We start from the raw sequence: 7137 nt of genomic DNA, 5'->3' as shown, positions 1-7137 counted from the left end.
AATGAGTTATTGAACTCCAGGGATGAATCGAAAAAGCACTCTTTATTGGTTCTACCTCCTCTTTTTTATGAAGAGAATGAATCTTTTTATCGAAGGATCATAAAAAAATGGGTCCAGACCTCTTGCGGAAATAATGTGGAAGATCCAAAACCTAAAATAGTTGTATTTGCTAGCAACAACATAATGGAGGCAGTCAATCAATATAGATTGATCCGAAATCTGATTCAAATCCAATATAGCACCCATGGTTACATAAGAAATGTATTGAATCGATTCAATTGCAACTTCGAATATGGAATTCAAAGGTATCAAATAGGAAATGATACTCTGAATCATCGAACTAGAATGAAATACACGATCAACCAACATTTATCAAATTTGAAAAAGAGTCAGAAGAAGTGGTTCGATCCTCTTATTTTGATTTCTCGAACGGAGAGATCTATGAATTGGGATCCTAATGTATATAGATACAAATGGTCCAATGGGAGCAAGAATTTCCAGGAACATTTGGACTATTTCATTTCTGAGCAGAATAGCCGTTTTCAAGTAGTGTTCGATCGATTACATATTAATCAATATTCGATTGATTGGTCTGAGGTTATCGACAAAAAAGATTTGTCTAAGTCACTTTGTTTATTTTTGTCCAAGTTACTTCTTTTTTTGCCCAAGTTTCTTCTCTTTTTGTCTAACTCACTTCCTTCTTTTTTATTTGTGAGTTTTGGGGGTATCCCCATTCATAGGTCCGAGATCCACATCTATGAATTGAAAGGTCCGAATGATCCACTCTGTAATCAGTTATTAGAATCAATAGGTCTTCAAATCTTTCATTTGAAAAAAAGGAAACCCTTATTATTGGATGACCAAGATACTTCCCAAAAATCGAAATTCTTGATCAATGGAGGAACAATATCACCATTTTTGTTCAATAAGATACCAAAGTGGATGATTGACTCATTCCATACTAGAAAGAATCGCAGGAAATCTTTTGATAACACATATTCCTATTTCTCAATGATATCCCACGATCCAGACAATTGGCTGAATCCCGTGAAACCATTTCATAGAAGTTCATTGATATACTATTTTTATAAAGCAAATCGACTTCGATTCTTGAATAATCAATATCACTTCTGCTTCTATTGTAACAAAAGATTCCCTTTTTATGTGGAAAAGGCCCGTATCAATAATTATGATTTTACGTATGGACAATTCCTCAAAATCTTGTTCATTCGCAACAAAATCTTTTCTTTTTGCGATGGTCAAAAAAAACATGCTTTTTTGAAGAGAGATACTATTTCACCAATCGAGTTACAGGTATCTAACATATTGATACCTAACGATTTTCCGCAAAGTGGCGACGAAGGGTATAACTTCTACAAATCTTTCCATTTTCCAATTCGATACGATCCATTCGTTCGTGGAGCTATTTACTCGATCGCAGACATTTCTGGAACACCTCTAACAGAGGGACAAATAGTCCATTTTGAAAAAACTTATTGTCAACCTCTTTCAGATATGAATATACCTGATTCAAAAGGGAAGAACTTGTATCAGTATCTCAATTTCAATTCAAACATGGGTTGGATTCACACTCCATGTTCTGAGAAATATTTACCATCCGAAAAAAGGAAAAAACGGAGTTCTTGTCTACAAAAATGCCTTGAGAAAGGTCAGATGTATAGAACCTTTCAACAAGATAGTGTTTTTTCAACTCTCTCAAAATGGAATATATTCCAAACATATATACCATGGTTCCTTACCTCGACGGGGTACAAATATCTAAATTTCATATTTTTAGATACTTTTTCAGACCTATTGCCGATACTAAGTAGCAGCCAAAAATTTGTATCCATTTTTCATGATATTATGCATGGGTCAGATATATTATGGCGAATTCGTCAGATTCCATTGTGTCTTCCACAATGGAATCTGATAAGTGAGATTCCGGGTAATTGTTTCCATAATCTTCTTCTGTCCGAAGAAATGACTCATCGAAATAATGAGTTACTATTGATATCGACACATCTGAGATCGCTAAATGTTCAGGAGTTCTTCTATTCAATCCTTTTCCTTCTCCTTGTTGCTGGATATCTCGTTCGTACACATCTTCTCTTTGTTTCTCGAGTCTATAGTGAGTTACAGACAGAGTTCGAAAAGGTAAAATCTTTGATGATTCCATCATACATGATTGAGTTGCGAAAACTTCTAGATAGGTATCCTACATCTGAACTGAATTCTTTCTGGTTAAAGAATATCTTTCTAGTTGCTCTGGAACAATTAGGAGATTCTCTAGAAGAAATACAGAGTTTTGCTTTTGGTAGCAACATGCTATGGGGTGGTGGTCCCGCTTATGGGGTCAAATCCATACGTTCTAAGAATAAATATTGGAATCTCATCGATCTCATAAGTATTATACCAAATCCCATCAATCGAATCGCTTTTTCGAGAAATACGAGACATCTAAGTCATCCAAGTAAAGCAATCTATTCCTTGATAAGAAAAATAAAAAACGTGAATGGTGATTGGATTGATGATCAAATAGAATCCTGGGTCTCGAACACTGATTCGATTGATGATAAAGAAAAAGAATTCTTGGTTCAGTTTTCTACCTTAACAACAGAAAAAAGGATTGATCAAATTCTATTGAGTCTTACTCATAGTGATCTTTTATCAAAGAATAACTCTGGTTATCAAATAAGTGAACAACCGGGAGCAATTTACTTACGATACTTAGTTGACATTCAAAAAAAGTATCTAATGATTTATGAATTCAATACATCCTGTTTAGTAGAAAGACGTATATTCCTTGCTAATTATCAGACAATTACTTATTCACACACCTTGTGGGGGGCTAATAGTTTGCATTTCCCATCTCATGGAAAACCCTTTTCGCTCCGCTTAGCCCTACCTCCCCCTAGTAGGGGTATTTTAGTGATAGGTTCTATAGGAACTGGACGATCCTATTTGGTCAAATACCTAGCGACAAACTCCTTATGTGTCTGATTCCTATTCCTTCTTGTTTGTGTTGAAATAGAAATATTCTAAAAATATCAATAAAATACTATTTTTGAATCCCTTCCTGAAAAATCCTATATCTTAGTTTCTCTTTTTTCCAACTTAGAATCTTTCTGCCAGATAATCTTTTATGGTATATAAATAATATGTAAAATAATATGTAGTGAACAAATAAAAAAAAAAAGAATGAAATGGAATTTTTTGAAACATCGGAAGAAGTAGTCATTTATATGAAAAAAAATTAGAATTCTTAAGAACTCAAGGGGGATCCACTTGCATTCGTCAAAGAAAGAGTGGATCCCTGTTCAGTTCTTACACTTTCATTTCAAAAACCCAAATAGAATACGATTACTACAGAGATGAGCCCAATCCGGAATATGAACCATAAAAGAAAATACCAATTAAACCGATCACAGTAATACCAGTTACAGTACCTATTATCCAAAGAGGAATTCTTCCAGTAGTATCGGCCATTTATCCCACTTTCCTCCACATTTAATCACGTAGTCAGTCATGCTAAAGACATTAACAAACAGTCATAGATAATTATGAAATGATATCCTTCCGAATGGGATAAAAGAATTCTTAATATATATATTATTGACTATTCCTATTTCTTCTATTAATTCTAATTAATTGAAGAAATAATTTGAAAATAAAACAGCAAGTACAAAAATAAGTAATAACCCCCAGTAGAGACTGGTACGATTCAATTCAACATTTTGTTCATTTGGGTTTGATTGTGTCATAGCTCTATAATTCAAATTAAGTTTATCGTTGGATGAACTGCATTGCTGATATTGATCCCAAAAAAGAAACAGTGGGTACCGCTAGTCCGTGAACAGCTAGCCATCGTACTGTAAAAATTGGATAGGTCCTATCTATAGTCATTGGAGCCTCCTAAAAAGATCTACTAAATTCATCAAGTTGTTCCAAAGGATCAAAACGGCCAGTTATTAATGGAATTCCTTGTCGGTTCTCTGTAAAATACTCGTTTGGGCGGGGACTTCCAAATACATCGTAAGCTAGACCTGTACTGACAAATAACCAACCTGCAATGAATAGGGAGGGTATAGTAATGCTATGAATAATCCAGTATCGGATACTGGTAATAATATCAGCAAAAGAACGTTCTCCTGTGCTTCCAGACATCTTGAACTCCACATATTCTTGTACAGTTAAAAGGGGGGGATCGAGTCCATAAAAGACGAGATCAGTAAGGCGAAATTTACTGAAATAGAATCCTTGTTAGATCGTCCATTTTGTACCAACGGTGTCTTTTGAGTATACCGAATCAGTATAGCTATCCTTCTTCTAACAGAGCAATGAAATTTCACAATCAGTGTAAAATTTTAGTACTAGATTTTTTTCTTCTTTTTTCATTGATTGTCTCTATGTAGTCAAAAGTCCGATAGAAAATTTTGCAAAGTTTGGGTATATAAAAATTTTTTTTATATTAAATTTTTAGAGTAATAGTATAAAAGGAAGGTTCTTAACATTTCAAATTATTAGTTTTGGATTAGAAACTAAAGATCCATTAAAATCGGAATATGAGAAAAGGGTTTCTAATAATTAATAAAGTAGATAATTCATAAAGTAGATTTTCTATTTTAATAATTCAATTATTGCCAAATCAATAAATATATTTTTTGTGGTTGTTGAAGATCTTTTTTTCTATTTTCTTCTACATTAATTCAAAGTGAAATAAAATGAAATAACAGAGTTATTATTCTTTGTTTGAATATTCATAATTTTTCTTTTCTTTTTCCAATATAAACAGAATTCTATTGGATATCTATAGAATAATACTAAATATTTTCATTAGATCAGTTTTCTTAATTCCTGAGTTGATTAAGAAGTATGTTGATTTGAAATCACAGGATGGGTAGATGTAACAGATGAGGAATTTATTTCTAAATTATGTTACTCTATTTCTTTTTTTTTTCGTCTCTAATAATTGAATTTATTGAGGAATTGCCAATTTTGAATTGTATCTTTCAAGTAGGATTTTTTATCTTCTTTTTTCTCTCAAAAATGGAAATTTAGGGAAGTGCTTTATAAACATATGTATAAAAAGAACGAACATATTTCATTTAGTTTCTATATGCCCACTATCACTAGTTATTTCGGTTTTTTACTATCGGTTTTAATTATAACCTCGTCTCTCTTTATTGGTCTTAGTAAAATACGACTTATTTGATTTGTAATTTTGAGAGGAATAGTAAATTTTGGTATAAGACATTCTAGAATTCCTTACTATGTCAATTTACAATTCTCGATCGTTGAGATTTATGATCAATACAGATTTATGTTTAAGGCTAGATATTATATTACCTTTCTTTTTACTTTTCGAACAAATAAAAATGATTGAAGTTTTTCTATTTGGAATCGTGTTAGGTTTAATTCCTATTACTTTGGCTGGATTATTTGTAACTGCATATTTACAATACCGACGAGGTGATCAGTTGGATCTTTGATTCATTAATGTCTCTTTTTTTGTGATTCCCTATTTATTTAGTTTAATCCTAATCGACAAGGATAAAATTCAGACTTTCTTTTGAATGTTCAATTATTTCAGTGTAATTATCAGGCGAATAATACTAGAATCACGCTCTGTAGGATTTGAACCTACGACATCGGGTTTTGGAGACCCGCGTTCTGCCGAACTGAACTAAGAGCGTTTTGTTTTCATAAAATTATATGATCCAAATCCATTTTGCATATAGATATTCAGTATGTATGTTCAATTGGAATTCGTCTTCACAGGTTCCCGGTTTATTGCTCATCTCATAGAATATGGAATATTATAGAATACGGAATATCATAGAATAAGTAATTGTTAGGGATAGGGATGACAGGATTTGAACCCGTGACATTTTGTACCCAAAACAAACGCGCTACCAAGCTGCGCTACATCCCTTTTCCATTTGTTTATAGTGTTATTGTAAAGAATCTTTGTCTTGTTTTCCACATTTTTCTCTGTTGATATATATCAACAGAGAAAAAATACTTAAATAATAAAAAGAAAGGAGGATTTGAAATGCGAGATCTAAAAACATATCTTTCCGTGGCACCAGTAGTAAGTACTTTATGGTTCGGGGCTTTGGCGGGTCTATTGATAGAGATCAATCGTTTTTTTCCAGATGCATTGATATTCCCCTTTTTTTAATTTTAGTTATTGACACGGGAAGGGGTGAAGAAGATGAAAGGTCCAATTATATATTAAATATGTGTAATTAACCTACTCTTCTTTTTTTTTTTAGGAAAGATAAAGACGAAAGATTAAATTGGCCTCATTGAAATTCGGAGTGACACTCGGGATCGGGATCTGGTCCAGGCTTCAATGGAATTGAATTATTAATTCAATTCCTATGAAAAAGAAAGTGAAAGCAGAAATCCATAGGTTGGGGCAACAATATCATAAAAAATACTTTAAAAAAACGAAAATACTGGCAATTTGAAACGAAATATAGTTACAGATCCTTGTATTCTTTTTGTACTAGATTCAATTAAATTGGAACGAAATCTTTCATAATTTTTCGAATTCTTCTTTTTTATCTTATCTTAGTTGTTTTCATCTTTTTCTTAGATTCTTAGATTCGAATCCGAAAAGAGTTATAAGTGAATTAAAAACCCAAAGGAGGGTCATGTCCAAGGGTAAAGATATCCGAGTAAGTGTTCTTTTGGAAGGTACTGGTTGTGATAAAAAGAGTCTAAATAAGGAATAAAGCGGTATTTCTAGATAGATTACTAACAAGAATCGACACAATACGCCTAGTCGATTGGAATTGAGAAAATGATGTCCCCGTCGTTATATAACAACATATGCTAAAGAAGAAAAAAAATACAAATCCTTTATTATAATTATATTTATTTAAATCAATGTTATTTTTGGAATAGGAATAAATAAACTATGGAAAAACCTAAGCGACTCTTTATTAAATCCAAGCGATCTTTTCGTAGACGTTTGCCCCCGATTCAATTGGGGGACCGAATTGATTATAAAAACATGGGTTTAATTTGTCGATTTATTAGTGAACAAGGAAAAATATTATCTAGACGTGTAAATAGATTGACCTTAAAACAACAACGATTAATTACTGTTGCTATAAAACAAGCTCG

General features: G+C 32.4%; 1 non-coding gene across 1 annotated transcript; it reads right to left on the bottom strand.

Moving 5' to 3' along the window:
• Positions 1-5861: 5861 nt before the first annotated feature.
• On the bottom strand, positions 5862-5935 carry TRNAP-UGG (transfer RNA proline (anticodon UGG)). The gene has a single exon. It is a non-coding gene; the product is annotated as a tRNA-Pro (tRNA).
• Positions 5936-7137: the final 1202 nt, after the last annotated feature.

The sequence above is a fragment of the Vigna unguiculata genome, chromosome 3 (assembly GCF_037176805.1).
Source record: "Vigna unguiculata cultivar grain cowpea cultivar isolate G323 ecotype 2 chromosome 3, ASM3717680v1, whole genome shotgun sequence".
NCBI classification, from domain to species: Eukaryota; Viridiplantae; Streptophyta; class Magnoliopsida; order Fabales; family Fabaceae; genus Vigna; species Vigna unguiculata.
Note: the sequence above shows the minus strand (reverse complement) of the source record. Positions and strands in the feature narration are given on the sequence as shown.